The sequence below is a fragment of the Leptodactylus fuscus genome, chromosome 5, assembly GCF_031893055.1.
Source record: "Leptodactylus fuscus isolate aLepFus1 chromosome 5, aLepFus1.hap2, whole genome shotgun sequence".
In the NCBI taxonomy this organism is placed as follows: Eukaryota; Metazoa; Chordata; class Amphibia; order Anura; family Leptodactylidae; genus Leptodactylus; species Leptodactylus fuscus.
The window spans coordinates 15,822,362-15,845,808 of record NC_134269.1 but is presented as its reverse complement, the minus strand read 5'-3'; the positions used below and the strand labels follow the sequence as shown (position 1 = coordinate 15,845,808).

The 23,447-nt window shown below is 45.0% G+C and overlaps 1 protein-coding gene across 2 annotated transcripts in view; it reads right to left on the bottom strand.

Moving 5' to 3' along the window:
- The window catches only part of ACHE (acetylcholinesterase (Yt blood group)), a 40,457-nt gene extending 17,596 nt beyond the window's left edge, over nucleotides 1-22,861 (bottom strand). Inside the window, exon 1 of one of the 2 annotated variants that reach the window (XM_075272480.1) lies at nucleotides 22,758-22,861. The gene's annotated coding sequence lies outside the window, so the exon portion shown is untranslated. Of the gene's footprint in view, nucleotides 1-1,320; nucleotides 1,462-22,757 lie in introns of those variants that run through there. The other variant, XM_075272479.1, reaches the window with a different exon arrangement.
- Between the last annotated feature and the right edge of the window lie 586 nt (nucleotides 22,862-23,447).

Here is a 23,447-nt window from a genome sequence, read left to right as displayed (position 1 = left end):
ACGCTATTGGACATCTCCGAGGTCTGTGTACCCAACTCTAAGCCAATCCCTCCATTGACAAATAGCAGTAAATCCTGGCAGGCAATAGGAATAATTCCAAGCACTGCGGCCACTTCCAGCAGCAGTAACCCAACCCCAAACATCGACAGCCGTCACCCTGTCCCAAAAATGTATGGCTTGTGTCACCTAATCTTCAAGACTTCCGGCCAGAGTCACCTAATCCTACATAGCTGGTGGCTTTCACGTAATGTATAAGCAGCAACTTTTACTCTACTCATTATAACTATGTAGTACTCCATGGAAAATGATGGGCAGAGTCAACCCGGCACTGATATTTATAAGGTTTGTCCCAAGATTGACGTCAGTGGTGGTCAACCAGCTTGGACCTTCCAAAGAGGTCCACAGGAGAAAGTCTTGTTGGGTGACCACTGATTTTAATGGAGAGGTGGAAAGAAGTCCCTGGAAAGATTTACTTGTTGAGGTTCTCAGTCACTAGACCTCACCAATAACTGACATGTGATTGACACGTGGTCAACGTCCACCACATCTTAACAGGTTTTGCAACTTAGACATATCATGGCCATCTCCGACAAGAATCAGTCATCAGTGGCATGTCAATGATCCTATGCATATCTAATACAAGGGGGATAAAAACAACATCCGAAAATCATAGCGCCTTCCATCTACGCCAACATATCCAGGGAATACACCGCTGCAGCGGCACTTTGATCACAACACTGCCCATCAATGTCACCTGAGCACTGACGTTCAGCATCAGTGCCATCTTCTCCACCCTGAAACTGTCCATCAAGGCACACAAATAATGCATGTCATTGTCACCTTCATGGAAATCACTGTCTCTTCATATCAGGTATGTCAACCCGACGTTGCAGAATATCTACCCACTTCTCATTTTATCCAGGGCACCAACACCCCTGGGCATCCCTAATCATGAAGCACTTCTCCCCTGATGGTTGACACCTACACAGTCAACCACTTGTGTGTACCTGGCAGATCGGAGTGCGTGCCAGTTACAGCCAAGGCTGTGGCACGGCACAAATAGAATACAGGTCAACGGCTGCATGCACATACATATACCTTATCACCGTACAATCGCGAGAAACAGTCAATGGCAAATGTCAACACATATTGACCAAGACGTCTACAATGGAAGAACTCTGTACAGTCTAAGTGATGTCCAACGAGAACCTTTGAAGCTTCTAGCCACTTAATGCATGTGCATACCCATATACTGTACATATAATATATATGCAAATGCATAATTTATATACATAGACACTTGTACTTGTCAGTCCTTACCTGAGACAATCTGAACAGATCTTGCCAGTGTAAGCTTCTCTAGCTCTGCATTCACTCTCCCTCTCAGTCTCTGTCGGTCTCCCTCCTTCTGCTTATCTCAATGTCTCTTACTCTCTCCAGCCTCTGATAACTCCTCCTCTCGCCTCTGCCTTCATCGTTCCCTCCCTGCAGCGACTGGAGAGAGACAGCACCAGAGACAGCAGCCAGAAAGACAGCTACAGTGCGCCGTCTCCTATACTAGGGCACCCCATGGACTACTATAGACAGGTATGCAGTAAAGAGACAACTATGGTGCACCGACTTGTATATTAGAGGGTAAGGCTGATATCGCCAAAGAGAGCAACTAGACAGAGCGAGAGTATACAGACCACTCTAGCAGGACATCTTCGAAATCTGAGGCTAACACTTTTGCTAGCCATACATATTCAGTGTTTTAGTAGTCCACCGGAGGATCCTCTGGAGGGCCCCCGGCTCTAACACTGCAACAATCCAGCAGAAGACACCCAAATATCAAGGATACTATAGTCCAGTGAAGGCAAAACTTTTAGAGATGGAGTGCCCAAACTGCAACTCAAAACCCACTAATTTATCACAAAGTGCTAACAAGGGAATTTAACTGTCACGGGATGGTTAGAGTCCGGCAATAGGCAATGTGTAATATATATTTCATGTGGAATGTATTCTCTAACCTGTTGTAAACATCAGTGTGTAGTTGGCTGATTAGGGTCTAGTGTGTTAGCACATTGTATGCAAATACCTCTAACTAGTGAGGACAATGGGTGGAGATAATCTGATCAGTGTCTCCAAGAAGATGTTGGACTGTGCATTGTTCAAAAGAGACAGGGAGTCTGCTCTCCTTGGCATAGGTGAGGGGGGAAGGATCTGTGACTCAGCCCTTCCCACCCACAGATATAGGAAGTAACAGTTTAGTATATAGATGTAGCTAGCAGTTAGTATGTGTTAGCCGGCCTGTGCACAGCTCTGCAGAGAGCCAGGATATAGTTACAGGACCAAGGAACCAAAGTTATCATTGGATTGTGACTTCTGTGGACTTATTGTTATTACGGTTGATGTGACCGCCGCCGGCTACTAACTTTGTGGATTACAATAAATTGCTGTTGTCTCCCGACCTCTTGCGTCCGTGTTGATTCAAAAGACCATCCGGAGGAAGACGTATACCTTTGCTCCGTGACATTAACCTTAATGTGCGGATCCACAATTGCAGACCTGCAAAATACGGTCATGTGAATGGGGCTTTATAGAGCTTTCCGGTCCACTGTGACCCCCACACAGTCCAATCTGCTGCACAGTGGCTTCCACACAGTATAATCTGCTGCACAGTGGTCCCCAGACAGTATAATCCGCTGCAGTGACCCCCACACAGTATAATCCGGTGCACAGTGGTCCCCACACAGTATAATCAGCTCCTTAGTGGTCCCCACACAGTATAATCCGCTGCACAGTGGTCCCCACACAGTATAATCTGTTCCACAGATTGTGCCCAAAGAGGGCTCTGAGTGCCACCACGGCTATAGCCTATTTCATAGGAGTTAATGGATTTTGTCTGGTGGGCCCAAGAAACCTCAGTCCGACTCTGTACACATTAGCTATTCTTCCCTAGCCCTAATCCTATAACTTAGCCGAGGGTGCGCATATCCTGTGGCCAGATACCTAGCATCACCTGAGGAGAGGAGGATCAGCCATGTTCAAATCCAGCTGCCCAATCCTTTTTTTTCCCTCTGATGTCTTCTGGGACAGGAAAATGGGACACCCCCCTTATACGCAATAGAGGGTCAGCCAGTCTAGGCAATATTAGCAAGTTTGTCAAAACATACAAGGCTATCTATTTAGACCAGCGATTCCCAAAGTGGTCCAGGCGGACTCCCAGGGGTCTCAGCCATGACGCAAGTTTCCATTGTTAAATCTAATCTTCACTTTTTTTGACGAGTTTTGGGAATGTGGTAGAAATGTAGCAGCAGGGGGTCCACCGAAACCAGTAACATTTTGAAAGTGGTCTACTAGAAATAAAGTTTTTGGGAACCTCTGATATAGACAGAGACAGCATCCAAGACAGTAGGTGGATAAACTGCTACAGTGCACCATCTTCTATAGTAGGACATCATCTGAGCCAAAACAGTTAGACAACAGCCAAGAAAGTGGTAAAAGATGGCGGCCAAAAAAAACAAACAAAAAAAAAAAACACCGACAGCAGAGACAACTAAGTAAGTGGTCAGAACTGCCTGACAACTCAGGGAGAGCAGAAACAAGAGTCAGGAAAGTGGTCAGACTGCAGGAAAGACCGACAGAGGGACAGCAACCTCAAGAAGGTTACCAGATCGCAGAACAAAGTCGAAAACACAGGAACCGCAGACAAAGCAACCAAGAAGTTAGCCAGACACCAACCAAGAAAGTTGGAAGAGACAGCAGAGTATGGCAACACAAAGACATCATCCGAGAAGTGGTCAGATAGACCGCCAGACACTACACTGAATACAAGGACTAAGATCCAGTCAATGGATGACTAGACAGCTACAACAGTAGAGACAGCCTTTCAAACATCTGCATATGCAATGAACAAATCCACTGAAGACCAGTCTCCAAAGTAGACAGTGAGACTATTCCTGTCCTACAGCACCAAGGACTAGAGCGCTCCACCAAGGAACCACATCAGTCACTGACGACAGATACAAACGACAGAGCTCCGCATAAGTCAACGAGAGGAACATCATAACTGAAGAGACAGTTCATGCTTAACACTAGATCGCGTTTCCTTCTAGAGTGCTAGACAAAATGACTCTACATGACATATGGGAGAGACTTACTGCCAGACAAAACGAGAGACTGCTAGAAATAGACACAGCTGTAGGGTAGACAATTAAAGATAGATCTAACCGCCATAGACAGCTCTACTGCTGGGTGTAAGTTATACACTAGCTATAGACAGACATTAGGAGAGAGCGCTCCAGCATTGTCAATCACAAGACTGTCTTGGGAGCGATCAGTGTGAGCAGAAACAATTGAGTGATGTCAAAATGAAGAATAAGTAATGGTCCCAACGCTCCCGTGTGTGGCCATTCATCACCAGTACTCTTAGGCACTGTCTCTCTAACAGTCTACCAGTCTGACTTCTCCAAAAAAAAGAGGGTGTATATAGGATGGTGCCAGTTTAACATTACAAAAGCCAGAGGAATGGTGTCCATAAGCATAGATGGCCACAAGAAGCTTTACACTGGTGACTAGTTATGACCTAAATGGTCTTAACTTCCCATCCCATAGATTGTCCAACCAAGGTACTTTCACCTGAGTCCTGCAGAAGACAACCACATTTGGAGGTAATTTTGGAACCAACTACTTAACACTAGGACTTGGCATGGCCACTACACAGCGAGACCCTGTCTGTATCTGGTGCACTGTGCAGATCCAGAGGTAGCTGATTGATGGTGGTGGAAGCTGTAAGACCCCCACAAATCTGGTATTGATGACCTATTTAAAAGGATAGACCTTCCCATATCCAAGTCTTCGACAACCACTAAGTTACAAATAACCTACTCGACCAGCTAGAGTCAGTCTCCTGTGGTGTGCCCAAGGAACCCAAGTAAACACCAATTTTTCATTCCAGAGGGCCCCCATACACAATAGAGTTGGCCAGTGCCATCAAAATCTGTAGGGTTGGATTATTTAATGGGTATGGGGGACCTTTCACCAGCTACAACTCTTTGAAACCGTGGAAGACCAGCAAAAAAATTCCAACCGAGAGGGAGCCAGTGGAGCAGCGCCTATTGAAGGAGGCAGCAAAACAGCTGGAGCTGGTGAAAGGTCCCTTTAAGTGTCACAAGCTAAACTGTGGATCAGGTGTCAGTCTGGGAGAAACCAAGGCTTTCCACAATTCACGTTTTTCTTGTTTCCGCTCTACAGTCTACGAGCAACGTCTAAGACAACAGTCAAGATTATGTAAGGTGAGGACTACAATCAAAGTTCAGAGAAGACTTCTCAGCTCATGATCAGGGACATGCAGTATAGGGGTGCTTTTACATGGTATAAGTAATTGCTAAAATGGAAGCCCATAGTAATGTAAGCAATAAGTCAATGCAAAGTGCAGGGTGGCCAGATGTCAGTTGGGTGGATGTGCTCCTGGAATTTTTTTAGATCAAAATCGAAGAAAAACAAGTGAATTATTATTAGTTTGCTTGGTTCACATATTGGCGATGGACAGAGACTGGAAAGGTTCCTCATAATTATCGGTCAATTAACAACCCAGGTAAAAAGCCCTTAGCGGATTATAGGAAGGACTGCAGGGTAGTTAATTGGAGAGCTAAAGTGTGGAGACTTTCCAAGAAATTAAGAACATTCAGCACCAAGGACAGCGCCAGACAAACTGATGGACCAACAACACAAATTGTGGAATGGAAACCAACACACTCAACAAGGAATGACCAAGACTAGAAGAGACTGTAGAGCGGGAAGACGACTACCCAAAAGGTATATTCAATCTTCCAACTCTCAGCCCCGAGTCAGCTCACATGTCAGTTCTTTTCCATGCCCATGACACTATTCCTTGACAAGTGGCTGTTTGGAATTCCAGGAGCAAGTCGCTCAAGTGCAGCTTCGACTGTACACCGTGGGAAACCGTGTCTAATTGACAACGCTGATGTCTTCTGTGGCCTACAGACAGACTACTTTTTATGAAAAGTGGTTGTGAGAAGACATTAGTGCCCATCTTTAGATGCTGACTGTGTAGTTACAACGGGACCGAGTTGCCAAATTTTACTTCAAGTTTTCTACAGGCAATGGAGCCTTAGAAAAGTGGTTCAAAGGTGGCCATACACATTGGACATGGAGTTGGTCAAATTGATGATCATTCAGCATATGTTGGGGTTGGGGTAATAGCAGGAATGTTGAATTTCATCATCCTGGCAGTAGGTAAGCTGCCACCAGTGGTATATGGTAATGGCTCACTAAGGGGGTAACAAGACTTGGGGGTGGGGGGGAATAGAGAAACAGTGTCCTTTCTTCTATATTCTCCTGACGGTGACTCCATTTATCAGTGAATCGGTGATAGTTGACTATAAGGTTACATAGTTTGGGGGACATTTTAATACAAAGGGGCCGTATTTATAGTGGAGAACATAGGGCACTGTATTAATACAATGGGGCAATATTTATCAGGAGGTTTTAATATAAGGGGAATTATGAATTTAAAGGATTTGTCCCATTATGGACACTTATCTCCTATCCAAAGGACAGAATAAAGAGTGTTCGATTACAGGGTCCCTCATTGGTCAGGAGGACGGCGGACTCAGAGTTCCCCCCTATGGCTTCCTTATGAACGTGTACTGTTGGAGATTATAGTCCGAGCAGCCCCATAGAAGTGTTTGGAATCTTGATCATGGAAACAAACTAGCACTTCATTCATAAGGAGGCCTCATGGGGGGAGGGAATTTTCAGTCCTCCCAACCTCCTCATCACTAGAGATTGGTCACTTATCCCCTATCCACAGGACAGGGGTAAATGTCCAAAATGAAACAACCCCAGGGGGTACTATGTAGTGATAATATTTGGCCCCCCCACCCCCCTTGTTGAACCCCTAGTTACACCTCTGCATGCCTGAGGCCACATTATAGGACACCCGAACAGTCAAGGTAGCCATATTAAAAGTGATGCGTGTTAAGTCCAAATAGATTAGGTGAACTGTAACTGGACTGTATTTTAGAATAACGATGAGTCCACCAGGGCAGTGTAAATCATGACGAGTATTGATTCTTCTGTCCTCCCCGCACCTGGCTCTGTATTAGTGAAGCGTCAGGACAGTCAATACCGGAGCATATTTCATGTCATTGCACATCACAATATTTACAGGCACACTGGTGTCAGGCGGGTGATTTAAAGGGAGGCTCCAGCCCAATTCTCTTCTGCTGCTGTGACTCCAGCCTGGGCCAGCACTGCAACTAATTACTGTAATGGAATAACTACTGCAGAAGAGGACGGTGCGAGGATGGAGGCACTAGTGGTGCGGTCAGTGCTCAAAGGAGGTAGCCAGAGATTTCCATTTAACCCAAAGATCACTACAGGGTGTGTAGGAGATGACGGTAAGACGTAATACATTTATGAGGGGACGAGTCCTCTAAGAAAGCCTTATACACCGGGCCAGGAATAGCCACTGGTGATTTTCTCTTAGGTCAGAACTAAAGTAAAGTATCTATCTAATCTATATTGACTACTAGCCTCTGCCCGTAACTTCATCTGTGCATTGTTGTCGTCGATGATCTGCCTATAGTCAACAAATTGCTACTGTTGATGCTTTGCCTGCTCTGGCGTTTCTTCAACTCTCAAGCTGTCCTGCTGCTGAACTTGTTCCTCACGCCGAGCCTGTGATTGTTTTGGCATCTCAGCAACTGGTTGGGAGGCCAAATAATGAGCCTGCTGTTGGCATTGATAATCCGCCTGCTCTGACGTTTCGGCAACTGTGTAGCTGGCCTGCCGCTGAACTTGTTCCTTGCACTGTGCCAGTGTTTGCTCCGGCATCTCAGCAGCTCGCTGGGACACCATAAAATGAGCGTGTTAAGAGTCGATCCGCATACTCCTGCAGCTCTCAAGCTGGCTTGCCACTGAACTTGTTCCTCGCACTATACTTATGATTGTTCCGGCATTTATTGTCTAATACCCATCTAATATCTGTTTAGAATAAGACAGTGGTGGGGACAGTGGCATCCTTAAAGAGGACCATTCATGATCTCCAAGATGTGGTATGTTATATACCGCTGATAAGCTAATTGTATGCCGAATTCAGCGCACCGTCAGTTTTGCAGGTATGTGCCCCAGTGCAATGTCCAAGGGGCTGGCCTCACAGCTCAGTGTTATTGGGCATAGGGGAACACTCTCCACAGTACAAGTCTATAAAGGTGCAATGATGCAGACCTCTGACCTTTCGTTCCAGTCATCCCTGCACTAGCGGCACCAATATCTCTGACGTTGAGGCACATTCCGGAAAAACGAATAGTGCACCGAAATCAGCATACTGTTTGCTAACCAGTGGTGCATAACATGCCACATCTTGGAGAACATGAATGGTCCTTTTTAAAGGGGTTTCTGAAAATGGAACGACAGTGTACGATTCTCTTTTTTTTAATGTTATACCACTCAAACCTCCACAGGGGTTTGTCCAATGCCTGATTACTGTTGGCGAGTATCAAACATGACCAGTCAATGTCAATGGAATCCAGTCCTAAACATCACCTGCCATATAAAATACTGTCACCTACCACCATCCTGGCAATCTGAGGGTTGCCAAATTCCATGAGGTGAAGGTCAACAGTGGAAACAAGGTCATCAGATTCTACCCATTCTATTGATCTCTAGGGGTGCTGGAAAGTTTGTGAACCCTTCAGAATGTTCTACGTCAGTGTCACTAATGAATGGGATCAGAACTTTCCATATCAGTAGCAGTGCCCCAGAAGTTATACTATTGGCACAGTGCTCCAGATGTTATGATGGTGCCCCCAGAAATAACAGTAGCACAGTTCCCCTAGATGTTATACCAGTGCACCCAGAAAATATATCATTAGCAGTATCGAAGTGCCTCCAGATGTTATACCAATGCCCCTAGAAGTTACACCAGTTACAAAGTGTCCTCAAATATTACACCAGGGTCCCCGGATATTAAACCAGCAGCACAGAGCCCCCAATATACCAGTGCCACAAATATATCAGCAGCACAGTGACCACAAATATTACACCTTGTTAGAGTGAAGGGTGTGGCCAGGTATATTCCAGCCAGGCAGCTAAAGGGTGTTTGGTAAAGATTCACACCAGGAAGGTCAGCTGAGTAAGGCCTGATAATAGTCTGTGTGTGAAGACTAGGAGGGTGGCACCACACTGACAGAGCTGACCTGTCCAGACCAAACCTAGGCTTGTATAATCAGGGGAAAGTTTTCTTATGTTTAGTTAGTTCTCAGCCGAGAAGGCTTTTGTTTTGTTTGTATGTGCCTCTGCAAAGACCGTTTATGCACAAGAAGTGAATAAATACTGTATTTAAGTACAACCCAGTGTTTGTGTCCCTGTTTCCTGCACCTATTGAGCAATTCCCCACAACCTGTACACCCAAATATTATAACAGCAGCACAGCACCCTCAGGAACTATAGCCAAGTTACCAGACTGTCAGCAGTACAGTGTCCCCAGATATTATACCAGTGCCCATACATATAACACCATAGCACCCGCCTCAGATCTTATACTAGTGCCCCAAGGTATTACACCAGTGCATCCAAGCAAATCCCCATAGATCTATCAACAACCTACCTCCTCCAAATATTATACCAGTGTCCCCACGTTATTCCACCAGTACAAAAATTCTAGGCCCAATACCAGCAGCCCAGTGCCCTCTTACATGAGACCAGCCAAAAATATATATAGCAAGTACCCATCACATTGCCCTATTTTACAGCATTGTATATACACCATTATATATGCACAGGAACAGACATAGACCCAGGCAGTTCCGGTTTCTTCAGGTTCACATCCTCTAGCCCCGAGCCACCTCCTTAATTCACTAATGCACATCCAGGCCTGAGGTGTAGATACGGCACAGGCCCCAGAGGACATCCCCAACGCTTCGCTTTCTATAATCTTGGGCTTGTTTCTGCTCAGTTAGTTTCTTGTCTTTTTCTATATTCGCATTCTCCTTACCGGTCCCTATATATAGTAACCCAGAAATCAGACCGCCATCCATCATCTCTATATATACACACATAGCACTGACGCCCCTCGGAGTCTCCCGGAGATTTCCTTCCGCTACGAAGATATTTATAGTTTTCCTGCTGCATTATTTCTGTCCTGGAAAGTGATGAGAGTAATGAGACAGAAGAAGGGGGTACATGGAGGGGTGTAGGAGGAATAATGGGGCAGAAAGTGGGAACACCCAAGAGCGTATGAGGAATGATAGGGGAAATAAAGTGGGTGCGGGTACACAAGAGTGCATGAAGAATAATGGGGATATGCAGTATGAAGGGACAGGAGGAACATTGGGACAAAAAGGAGGTACACAGTAAAGAAGAGGTATGGGGAATAATGGGGCAGTGATAGAACATGGAGTGCGTATGAGAAATGTGGGAAAATGAAAGTGTATATATTATGCAGGAAAAAAAAAAAAAAAATGTAGGCAGAGTAAAAGGGACACACACACACACACACACACTTTCCTGAACACTACTTTTCAACACCTCCTGTCCCATTGTCATGGGACCCCTACACATGACCTACACCTGAAACGGGGATATGGTGCTGCAGGTTCCCCCTATTTCTCCAGAGCGCAACTGTACCTGCTCCTCACTGCCATGCTAAGACTATACTTCTGCTATGTGCACCGCACCATCACTTTACACCATTCTCGCCACCTCTCATGCAAAATCCTGAAAGCTCCCATAACGGGTAACCTCCTGGTATCATGGGAGAGTTGGCAAATTTTTCAGGCTTGGTAGACAGCTCCAGCATCTCCTGGGCCCTGGGCCACAAGATATATGATGTGGGCATTTTATGTGCTCATCATGTCCCCCCCCCCAAAAAAAAAAAAAAAAATAAAAAAAAAAATAAAAATGCATGTTATTGAAGGAGTTTTTTCGATCCTAGGGCTGATTATGTTTATGGCCCCACGCAAAGAAACTTTTATGGAGCACAACCTTCCAGGAGGTCCTGTGAGAACTTGAGAGATTTGTAAGCCAAATAAAGACTACTTCGATAATGACCCCCTCAAACTGCTGACAGTAAAACTCCTCATAGGCCATGGCCACAGCGCCATCAGAATCTGTTACAGTATCCCTTGAAAATCACTTGACAGTCTTGCACACCTACATTTTTCATATGGCAATTTTCAGAAATTCTTTTTTAAAAAAATTAAAAATTTTACACCCAAAATGACCCCATTGTAGTTGATGAGGTCCCTTGGACAATCCATTATTTTCAGGATCTGTTGGTGATCGGAGATGTGAAAGTGAAATTAAAAAAAAAAAACAAAAAAAACTTTTCCCCCCAAATATACCTAAAACTGACCCAGACGCCACAACCTTGGATTTATCCTCGTTTACAAGTGATCTGCCCCTTTTTCTGGCACCTCCAGGATGTTCCATGCAGGTTGGTGATCATGACTTTGCAAAAATTGCTGGGAATACGAGAGACTAGAGTTGAGCGAGTACTGTTCGGATCAGCCGATCCGAACAGCACACACGCATTGAAATGAATGGAAGCACCTGGTGCTTCCGGTTTGACGGCAGCCGGCCGCTTAACCCGCCGCGTGCATTGATTTGAATGCGTGCGTGCTGTTCGGATCAGCTGATCCGAACAGTACTCGCTCAACTCTACGAGAGACATACAGTCCCTACTGCAAAGGAATACGATCGCCATACAGGCCCTACTGCAAAGGAATACAAGTGCCATACAGGCCCAGCTGTGTAAAATGTGTTCTGTATGGATACATGCAGTGTGTATATGTAAATGTCTATATACATATGTATATTGTATTTTTATACATGATTGTGGATGTACTGACTGTTTTATATGGTCATGTGTGTTCTATGCATATATACAGTATATACATGTGTTTCTCCATGTGTATATGCATGCATGTACTGTATGTATCCTTATGCATGCGCTATATATTTTTCTATAGGTTTACGCCTGTGTGACATCCTCCATTTTCGGCAGGTCTACGGGGCGGCTGTTTACCAGAACTGCTCGACTGTCAGAAGCCATAATCTTTTCTCTGTCAGCTTACAAGAGCTGCAGATCCAGAACTCCATATCCACACGAAGACATGGAGCGAGTACATCCGAGCATCCATACAACACCTCCCTTCCTCCCACTCCGCTGATGGACATCCTCATTTATCTATGTGCATCAAACCGTTCAATATACAGGCCTGCATCTTTTATTTCAGCCTCATGTCACTCCCCCCACCTCCTCTACACAACAAGACCTCTCTCTGCTGCAGTAATTTAATAAAGTGCTCTGCAAATGAGCTCACCTCCATGTGGAGGATTTATTACCAAAGCTGCAATGCAGGGGTCATCTGTGAGGACTAGCAGCTAGCATTGCAAAAAGAAAAAAAAATAAAGCTGCACCATAGTGCACTGCAGCTTAGCTCTCTGCAATATCTGCAATTAGTGAGAAAGAAGGATGCAAGGCCTGAGAGCATTGCAGACCAGATTTCTGCACTGCCTGGCACTGAAATCATGTGAGGATGCCAGTCATAGCTCTTACTCCTGGACCAGAATGCATTGCAGGTTGTGCATAGGTTACACTAGAATCCTATTATGCAATGCATATCATGGGATGCTTAAAGAGGACCTTTCACTACTTCCAACTTCTTTGCATCCTGTAATAGACGACACTCCACTGATTCCGGCACAGTTGGAATTTTTTCTCTAGCCCGCACCGTTCCCGAGCAATCAATGGTATTCGTTTTAGCACCCAATATGCTCCCTACTGTGAGGAGGACCACCCACCCTACAGTAGGGAGCCTAATTCATGTAATGGGTGCTGAAACTAATAGCATTGATTGCTCGGGAACGGTGCGGGCTAGAGAAGAAATTCCAACTGTGCCGGAATCAGTGAAGTAATGGCTAACGTGGAATGAAAAGAGTTGGGGGTGACGAAAGGTTCACTTTAAATCAATCTGTCTATAGAAAATGGTGCAATGGTATTGGTAAGCAGGACTAGATTTATATTTGGAGGCAGGATACCACATGTATGCTCGGATTTAAGCAAGTGATATGGTAGACAGGTATGAGACAAATGTCTAATGCCCAAGGCTGAAAAACTATTGATGATCCAGGTCACACCTTGATTTGCACAAGAACGTGGCCTGTGATGAGGCTTTGAGGTTTGCACAGGCCACGGTACACTGGAGTATTTGCACAATATAGTATATTATTGTATGACTTGGAAAGCTCAACCAATACCGGGCAATTCTTCAAGATCAACATAAAGAAGGTGTGCACTCAGTAAGTTACAGCTAATACTTCACATGGACAAGCAGGGACACTTCAAGGACTTTTCTATCTTCCAACAAACCTCTTTTTTACCACATGTATTTGAGGAGTGGTCTCCCACTAGGGACTGTGACCATTAAGTCAAAGTTGACATTTTTGGGGTTCACCACCCATGAATTATATATTGGGGGCTCTTGACAACCCAGAGTATAATGTTTGGAGGCCGAGTGAAGGTGCAGAAACAAAAAGACGAACAGTCATACTCCTCTTTCTGGGGTTTCACTAGCAGAATAGTGAGCGCAGCTCTGGAGTATAATACAGGATAAGTAATGTAATGTATGTACACAGTGACTGTACCAGCAGAATAGTGAGCGCTGCTCTGGAGTATAATACAGGATAAGTAATGTAATGTATGTACACAGTGACTGTACCAGCAGAATAGTGAGCGCAGCTCTGGAGTATAATACAGGCTAAGTAATGTAATGTATGTACACAGTGACTGCACCAGCAGAATAGTGAGCGCAGCTCTGGAGTATAATACAGGATAAGTAATGTAATGTATGTACACAATGACTGTACCAGCAGAATAGTGAGCGCTGCTCTGGAGTATAGTACAGGATAAGTAATGTATGTACACAGTGACTGTACCAGCAGAATAGTGAGCGCTGCTCTGGAGTATAATACAGGCTAAGTAATGTAATGTATGTACACAGTGACTGCACCAGCAGAATAGTGAGCGCAGCTCTGGAGTATAATACAGGATAAGTAATGTAATGTATGTACACAGTGACTGCACCAGCAGAATAGTGAGCGCAGCTCTGGAGTATAATACAGGATAAGTAATGTAATGTATGTACACAGTGACTGCACCAGCAGAATAGTGAGCGCAGCTCTGGAGTATAATACAGGATAAGTAATGTAATGTATGTACACAGTGACTGCACCAGCAGAATAGTGAGCGCAGCTCTGGAGTATAATACAGGATAAGTAATGTAATGTATGTACACAGTGACTGCACCAGCAGAATAGTGAGCGCAGCTCTGGAGTATAATACAGGATAAGTAATGTAATGTATATACACAGTGACTGCACCAGCAGAATAGTGAGCACAGCTCTGGAGTATAATACAGGATGTAACTCAGGATCAGTACAGGATAAGTAATGTAATGTATGTACACAGTGACTGCCCCAGCAGAATAGTGAGCGCAGCTCTGGAGTATAATACAGGATAAGTAATGTAATGTATGTACACAGTGACTGCCCCAGCAGAATAGTGAGCGCAGCTCTGGAGTATAATACAGGATAAGTAATGCATGTACACAGTGACTGCACCAGCAGAATAGTGAGCGCAGCTCTGGAGTATAATACAGGATAAGTAATGTAATGTATATACACAGTGACTGCACCAGCAGAATAGTGAGCACAGCTCTGGAGTATAATACAGGATGTAACTCAGGATCAGTACAGGATAAGTAATGTAATGTATGTACACAGTGACTGTACCAGCAGAATAGTGTGCGCTGCTCTGGAGTATAATACAGGATAAGTAATGTAATGTATGTACACAGTGACTGCCCCAGCAGAATAGTGAGCGCAGCTCTGGAGTATAATACAGGATAAGTAATGCATGTACACAGTGACTGCACCAGCAGAATAGTGAACAGAATGGCCGCTTCGATCACAGTTCTGAAGACACCTGAGCCGGTATAATACACCTTTCAATATTGACTGTACAAAGTAAACTCTTCCCATACCTTACAAAGAGTAAGAGCACCATAAATGGAAGAAGGAGAAGGAATAGAATAAAATGTATAAGACCTTTCATTTGCCATGAAGCACAAGAACAGCTCAAGGGGGACTGAGGAAAAGCCGTTTATGGGCAGATAGGACCCAGACAGAGAACCAAGGACTGTGTCATTATCAAGAAAGGAGGTCACAGAAGTCACTGAAACATGGAACGAGAACAGATACGTGAAGTCTGGACGTGGCGCTGTATACTATACAATGCAGCCATTCGGTGTAAAGTCATAATAAGATCCATTAACTGCAACCATCCTGCTTGCTTATGGTTCAAAGGTTAAAGGGGTTGCCCAGGATTATGTCATCAATTTATGGCCCATCCTTAGCATAGGTCATAAATATCTGATTGGTGGGGGCCTACATGAGAATAAAGTCTGGATTGTGTAAAGTCGCCACAGGCGATCAGATCCGTCTACAGCACCGATCCTGCTCATTTATGGACAGGAGGGTTTGGGTATTTCTGAGGACTCTCCAATATTACTATAGACCCAGTTATATCTGGTGCGATTCGCTGTGACCCGTCTTAGCGAGGTGAATATTTGTGCTGTGGTTTTCCTGCCTTGTTGCAAAAGTAATTTGTTTTCCAGGTCAGAAGTTTTTCCCATGAAATGTTTCTACCTGTGGGGTGTCATCTGTGTAATGTGACTTATTGACCAGCTATGAGACATAGTCCACTACACAACAAGAGGACCGACTGCCCCACCTAATAACCCAGTGACTGCAACAATGTCCCCCTAACCAGCCCTCCCTTCAATATTCTGTACTGGGAAGTTGGAAAAAAAGTCAGAATGGGGTGGAAATGGGTAAAAAATACATTTGTACGACTTTATGGGCTTCACCTACGTGGCCAGTAACATGGTGCCTCAGTCAGATTTGACCAGGGCATCAGTAGGGTTATTGGCCTCGATTTCAGACATTGCCGTCCAGTATCCTCTGTATAATACAGGGGCTATGGCGGCCACTCAAATCCTGTTTAAAGACCCAACATTAGCCATTACCGGAACAGGTTAAAGAAGCCTTCGCCAGTGATCGATCTCTCAGGTCCAGTAAATATCTACTTGTAGGATTACCGCTAACCTCGTGTATGCACATAGGGTGTGATTAATAAATAAAGTTGTGTATATTGAGAGACAGGTGTGGCGCCGTGTGTTACCTGTAGCTCCTGTGTTGTCAGATGTAATGGTGTCACTTTCCAGTACAAAGGCCATGTCATCCCATCATTGCGATCACGGTTTGCCATTAAAGAGGACCTTTCATCCCCGCCAACTCTTTACATCCTTTAGTAGGCTCATCCCAACCATTCCAGCATAGTTTAAGTTTTCTCTCTAGCCCCACACCATTCCTGAGCAAATAGTGCTGTTAATTTCAGCACATACTATGCTAATTAGGCTCTCTACTGTCATGTAGGATGTCCTTGGAGCAGATAGTCTGACAATAGGGAGTATAATTAGCATATTGTATGTTGAAATGAACAGCACTAGTTGCTCAGGAATGGTGGGGGCTAGAGAAAAATTTCAACTGCACTGGAATCAGTGGGGTTGAGGCTATTGAAGGATGAAAAGAGCTGGTGGAGATGAAAAACCCTCTAATAGTGTAAGTACACATTAACTTATATCCAGCATTGAGTAGGGGCCAAACCACCCAAACCTAATCACGAACAGTGAACCACAAAACTCTAGGGACATACTATATGATATCTACTCCCAAACTCTTTTCACCAAGGGGCACCAGTGCTATACGTCGTACTCTGAGAGGTCTGTCTTCTTTTGCTCCTCCCCCCTCTCACAGCATGTAGTCTCAGCAGCACATAGACATATTTCTACTAATGAAGCTGTAGAATATATGCAGTGACAATACGACTACATGTTGGAGGCACAAACACTTCATCAGTAGAAAGGAAGGAGGGGGATGCAGCTGCAGTATGTGCTACTGAGACTGCACGCTGTAAGGAGGAAGAAGAGCAGAAGAAAGAAACCATCTTCAAGTGCCAAATACAGCACCGGCCCCTTCCCCTTTGACATCAGTATTCGGTGCGGTCAACTTCTGCCTACAGGGGGACAGGGCTGCATTTAGTAAAAAAGTAAAGGGGTTCTAGTGCTCACAATGCCTTCAGGCACATAATGGGGGTGTCAGGAGTCAGAACCCACTAATCTGATATTGGGATAGTTTAGTTGATATAAAAGTTGCTTTACTTAGATAATCCGTATCCATAGACCTGCAAGGGGAGTAACATAACGGACTACCGGGGGCTTTGGTCTTAAGGGTAAGGAGCCATTCTCACGGAGTAACGCGCCGCTCATTTAGACACGTATACACCTGTCAGAGCTCAGCGCTTCAAAACAGATCCCATTGATTTCAATGGGTGCCGGCTTACAAGTGCTACACATCGAAATCAAAGGGAGGCTTTGTAACCTAATGATTTCAATGTGTTACATGCGCAAGCAGGCACCCATTGAAATCAATGGGATCTGCTTAGAAGCGCCACGCCGACACCTGTATACGTGTTTAAATGAGCGCCGCGTTACTCCATGAGAACGGAGCCTTATATCCTTATATTTATATCGGACAGGTAGTGTGTGTGTGTGTGTGTGTGTGTGTGTGTGTGTGTGTGTGTGTGTGTGTGTGTGTGTGTGTGTGTGTGTGTGTAGACTTGGTTGTAACTTTTTGTAGGGGGCACTACACTTTAAAAAGTTTATGAAACACTGCTCCAGATGGAGGGAGGTCACAGCAGCTGGACAGAGGATTCACACGGATACGTGAGGATAGTCATGATCTGGCACAGTATAAGACGTGTCCCCGCTCACACGTGTGTACAGTCTGGGAACCGCTCACATCTCCTCCCTCTGGACCAGTAAACTACACACGACAAGGAATTATAAGTGTGATGGGAAGAGAGAAGGATTCTCATAAAGGATATAAAAACTAATTAGTTCTTCACAGTCCTCGAAAAACCCACACGCATGCAGTGCGCCTCATCCATGTTCAAAGCAGTCATACTCAATACTCAACACCTAGCATCAGTGTGCACCTTATATGCATATACCTTCTAACACCCTATAGATATACACCCAAACCCCATCATCAGTATGCATCCTCGGGCCTGCCATAATCAGTATGCACCCTCAAGCACTCTCTCTCAATATATATATATATATATATATATATATATATATATATATATATATATATATATATATCTCCCCATCATCTGCATGCACTCTATATGTATATACTTTCCGCACCCTATCTTCAGTACGCCCTCCGGCACCCGTCAGTACGTAACTATATACACCCGTTGGGTGTCACAGTTATAAGTCTATGAGGAGCGGGTCCCTGCACCTTGGACAATCTTATTTTTGCTCATTTGCAAATTCATGCAATTTATGGACAGTTTCACTAGTGCCCTCTGCAGGCCATGAAGAGATATGTAGTTTTAGGTATAAGACTCTACAAATCCCAGCAGGCCCCAATAGCCAAATAATGGTGGATAAGAGAATCCAGTATCTGGATGGGAAAGCAAAGCGGGACGTATGACTGCTCAGAGCACCAGTGACTAGAATAGAGACCCCCGACATATAATCTGTAACTGAGCCCTGCTATACACAGTGGGGACACTGTACTGTCGGGTGGGGGTGTGGGGTTTGATTAGGCGGCATGGTATGATTGCCACTAGGGGGTGTTGCATCCACAAGGGTCATGGTGTGTGCGTCGGCCACAAGGGGGCATTATATTGAGTGTGGGGGGGCAAGGAGGCATAACCGTGTATGGTGGCACTAGTATTACACTATGTGGAGAACACTAGGCAGGAATTACTGGGCACAAAGGAACCAGGTATGATAAAAGGAGGGCAGGACGCACAAGAGGGTTAAAGGCACAGCTTTAGGTAAATCTGTGCACGGTGTATACAGAAAGTCCTTGTCTAAACAAAACCAATCATGGCGCAGCTTTCATTTTTCAAAAGAAAAATGAAAAATGGAAGCTGTGCTGTGATTGGTTGCTAGGGGTAACTAAGAGCTTTACTTTTGGAGCATGTCAATAATGCCTGTAGGCCTAGTATTAGGGCTGAGGCCTACAAAGACGCCAACACCGTGCACCAGACATTAGCAGCCTGGCGGGGGCGGCGCGGTCGTATCGCTGCACCATGTCCCCAGACCGTATAGGCTGGAAGGGCCTCGGCTGCTGGATATCGGAAATAGGGGATGATAAGTTAATAATTTGTGGGGAACAGAGGGGGCACCATTACCTATGGGACCGCAAAGGGGTTTGTGGACACAAAAGAAGTCATCATTCCTTTCTAAGGCTGCATTCACACTGCCGTTAGTAATGTCCGTTGCTCTCATCCATCATATGGTGACAGCAACAGACATTAAAGGTACCAGGGTAACGGAGAGAGCCCCCATTCACATTGATTGTAACTAGATTCAAACACTTCCGCTCCCATAGGAATGCATGGGAGCGGCCGATCGCAAAGGGGTTAAGCGCCGGCCGGCTTCAATGCATTCCTATGGGAGCGCGGTATCCGAAACTAGGGTCCAAATACTATTCGCTCATCACTAATCGTAACAAACAACATGGCGGAAAACTTACTTTTGCAACAGAAGAAAAAGTCCAGAAGACAAGACAAGTAAAAAAAAACATGACCGAGAAAAACTTCCCTTGTGTTTTTGTGCAATGTGGCGAATGCAGAGACATCAAGCAGCGGTGGATCCATCTGCATCTTTACATGTCCATTGCCGTCATCCTATGACGGATCAGAGCAATGGACAGCGAATAAGGGTGGTGTGAACCTACCCCAAGGAGAATAAAAGAGTATTGCTATTTTTAGGTGGGAGGTATTCATTTCTATAGGACACATTATTTCTTTCTACAGAGCACAAGGGCGGTATTATTACTTTCTATAGGACACAAAGGGGGCATTTGTTTCTATTGGGCACAGGTGGGTCATTATTACTTTCTCTAAGTCACAAAGGGAACATCACTACTTTTAGGGGGCATTAATTTCTACAGAACATTATTATATAGGACAATGGTTGCCATTTTTACTGTGTGGGATCCAATAAGAGCACAAAAGGAGTCACATAGTGCAGTACACTTATCTGGGGTGCTATTATTGGGGTGCATTTTGTCCAGTAACAGTATTATATACTAGGTGTATATACATTATATCCTATGCTTCGCCGCTGACAACACCCCAGATATTGGCCAGAAGTTCACCTCCTTATCTATTCCATATAGACAATGGTAGATTCCCACTAAGTGACATCACTAGACTAAGTTGGATGATGATGTCACTAATCCTCTCTTTGGCCACCCCTCATTGGCAGATAAACATCCTCCTATTAAGCCCCCACCCCTAGTATAATTCACAGTATAGGACCCCCTTTTTCTGGTCCCCCACACATGAGCCCTGTAACGGGGTCAGCTCATGGATCATCGTCTTTTGGCCCAGCAAGAGTCCAATGCAGCCAAGTGTGGGAAACCAGCCGCAATCAGTTTTATTAGCGCTTTGAGACAAACAAGACAATAGTAATACAAAAGATCATCCTAGCCATCCGGCTACTATATACAGCAAAAGGTGCCCAACTCCTGAGAGCTGGGCCTATTGCAGCACTCCCTACCCCTATACACAGCAGTATTACTCACAATTGGATTCCCAGCAGCAGAGAGCCATATACCTTTGTGCTGTCTGCCCTTATATACACACACATTTCAGATTGCCAGGAATTAACCCCACACATCCAAAAACCTGGAGTGGCTGAATGGAGTAGAGACACAACCTATACCCCCTACTCCGGCAGCCAGACCTTTTACCGGGGTTTTGGTAAATCCTTCCAGCAGGGAACACAGCTTTCCCAGGTGCTTCTAGAAGGTAGACAGGAACCTGGGAAAGATGTATAGCACTGGTCCCCTTGTCCTGTCACACACTCTTTTATGACCCCCATATACCGTATAGGACCCCCTTTTTCTGGCCTACCACAGTATATGGATTCCTTTTTCTGTCCCCACACAGGACTGGACCTCCTTTTTTGACCCCCACACAGGACAGGACCTCCTTTTTTGATCCCCACACAGGACCCCCTTTTTTTGACCCCCACACAGGACAGGACCCCCTTTTTTGACCCCCACACAGGACAGGACCCCCTTTTTTTGATCCCCACACAGGACAGGACCCCCTTTTTTAGACCCCCCCACACAGGACCCCTTTTTTTTTTACCCCCACACCGGACCCCTTTTTTTTGACCCCCACACAGGACCCCTTTTTTTTGACCCCCACACAGGACCCCTTTTTTTTTTTACCCCCACACAGGTCCCCCTTTTTTAAACAGTATATGACCTCTTTTTACCGCCTTCAGACAGCATATGATCCCCTTATTTACAACCCCCCTTTATCTGTCCACACCCCTTTTCTGGCTGCCCTCTGCTGCTGCCTGCAGGGTGCGCTGTAGCCAGCGCTGAAGAACACCAGAACCTTGGACATAGTGCATTCTTCAACATGACCTAGAGGAGGCAGCAGAGGGCAGCATGGACAGGAGAGTAAAAATGATCAGGCAACTGCTGACCCTACAACCCTATAACATAAGGCCTGGGACTATTTCTTACAATACCAACACAAATCACATCAGTAATATTAAGAACATTGAAACCAGTAGAAAAATCCAAGAGGCTGAAAACTAAAATCCTACCGTGTAAGCCGCTCTAAATCTTCTCCAGAGGATTAACGAAGAAAAAATCTTCCCATAAATCAAAGCAGAACAAAGGAAAATAAACCCACAGATGATGCTGCAGATAAAAATACACACCGCACATCCTGATCAAAGCAACTATACATGGAACATATAGAGAGACTTATTTAAAGGGGAGCTCCGCCCGCACCCCATATTCACGCCATTGGCACAGCAAGTGTCCCCGTGTAGTGCGGTAATGTCACTTTTATAATGTAATGTATTAAATAGCCATATCTTTATTGTAAATGTGTTACTCATCATGTCTCAGGGTAAACTAGAGGTCATAGGGGGGAGGAGTTATTTCCTTATTAAATGGCGCCACCTGCTGGGTAAAGCTAGGAGAAGCCTCAGGGCTGAGTATGTCTGGATTATTGGATGCCGGATTAAAGGAATTGTACTAGAATAATAAATTGCCCCCCCTTATTTGTCATATCCTTTTACATCCCCACCTGCTCCTTAGACCCCTCCCCCCCACCTCCAAGCTTCAATAGTGATAGAAATGACATTTCATCATTGGAAAGAAGTTCTGCACCAGTTGGTGTGACATACCATACATTAAAATAGGTATTATTTGTTCTGGATTAAGAGGTTCTGCAGCAGTTTAGGCAAGGTTGTGACTAGGGTTGAGCGATCGGGTTCGGAAAAGATCGGATCCCGATCGGCGATCGAGGAAATTTCAGGATCGGCTGGAAAATGATCGGAAATCGGATTTTAAAATCGATCCTGAAATCTCAAGAAGTAGTCGTGACTATGTTGATAACTAGTTTTATAAGCACCTCAGCTGCTGCAGAACCTCTTTGCGAAGCAAACTAAGCACTTAATATCAATCAGTGAGAAGTATGAAGCTTGTGAGTAGTACGAAGCTTAACCCTTTGTGTTTAAAGAGGTTCTGCAGCAGCAGGGGTTTGTCTATTACAGCCCCTCCCTTCTCACCTGTAGTCAGGCCATAGCCGTCAGCTTAGATACAGGGCTCTGGGGTCCTCCAGCCCTGCCCCCATATATATATAGGGTATATAGGGAAGCCTCAGCGGCCATGTGTCTGACAGCTCTGCTGCCCTGTTGTTGTCACACAAGTTTCTATAACTTTCCTGACCAATCAGATCAGAAACTGTTGGACTGTACCAACAACACTGAGAGAATAGGGGAGTTGTGGTGGGAGTTTCCAGTCATTGTTGTCCTGTAGTAATGGGAATGATAAGGAAATGCAGTGAGTAACGTGAACAGACATCTGTAGGAGAGTCACTATACAAGGAGAGGACACAAGACGTCTAGTAATGGGGGAGGATAAGACGTAAGGAGACCCCCCACCCCATCTGTACATTCCATTGTCCTCCTAGGTCGGTATTCTTAGTGCTGTACCGTATATACTGCCTGTACACTATACTGTACTCCATGTACGCCTGGCCTAGGGGACAATACTCTGAGGTCTATGGCGGATGACGAGAGCAGGGATGTCAACGTGACGGACCTCTGTACAGGACTTAAAGGGGTCGTCTACTTCGTACAATCCCTGAATATGAGCCGATCACAGCGATCGTTTATGGTTAGCGATGGGCAAAACGCGTCAGGTTCGTTTCCTGAGGTTCACTTTCAAGCTGCATTTCGGGAGTGCTATTAATATAC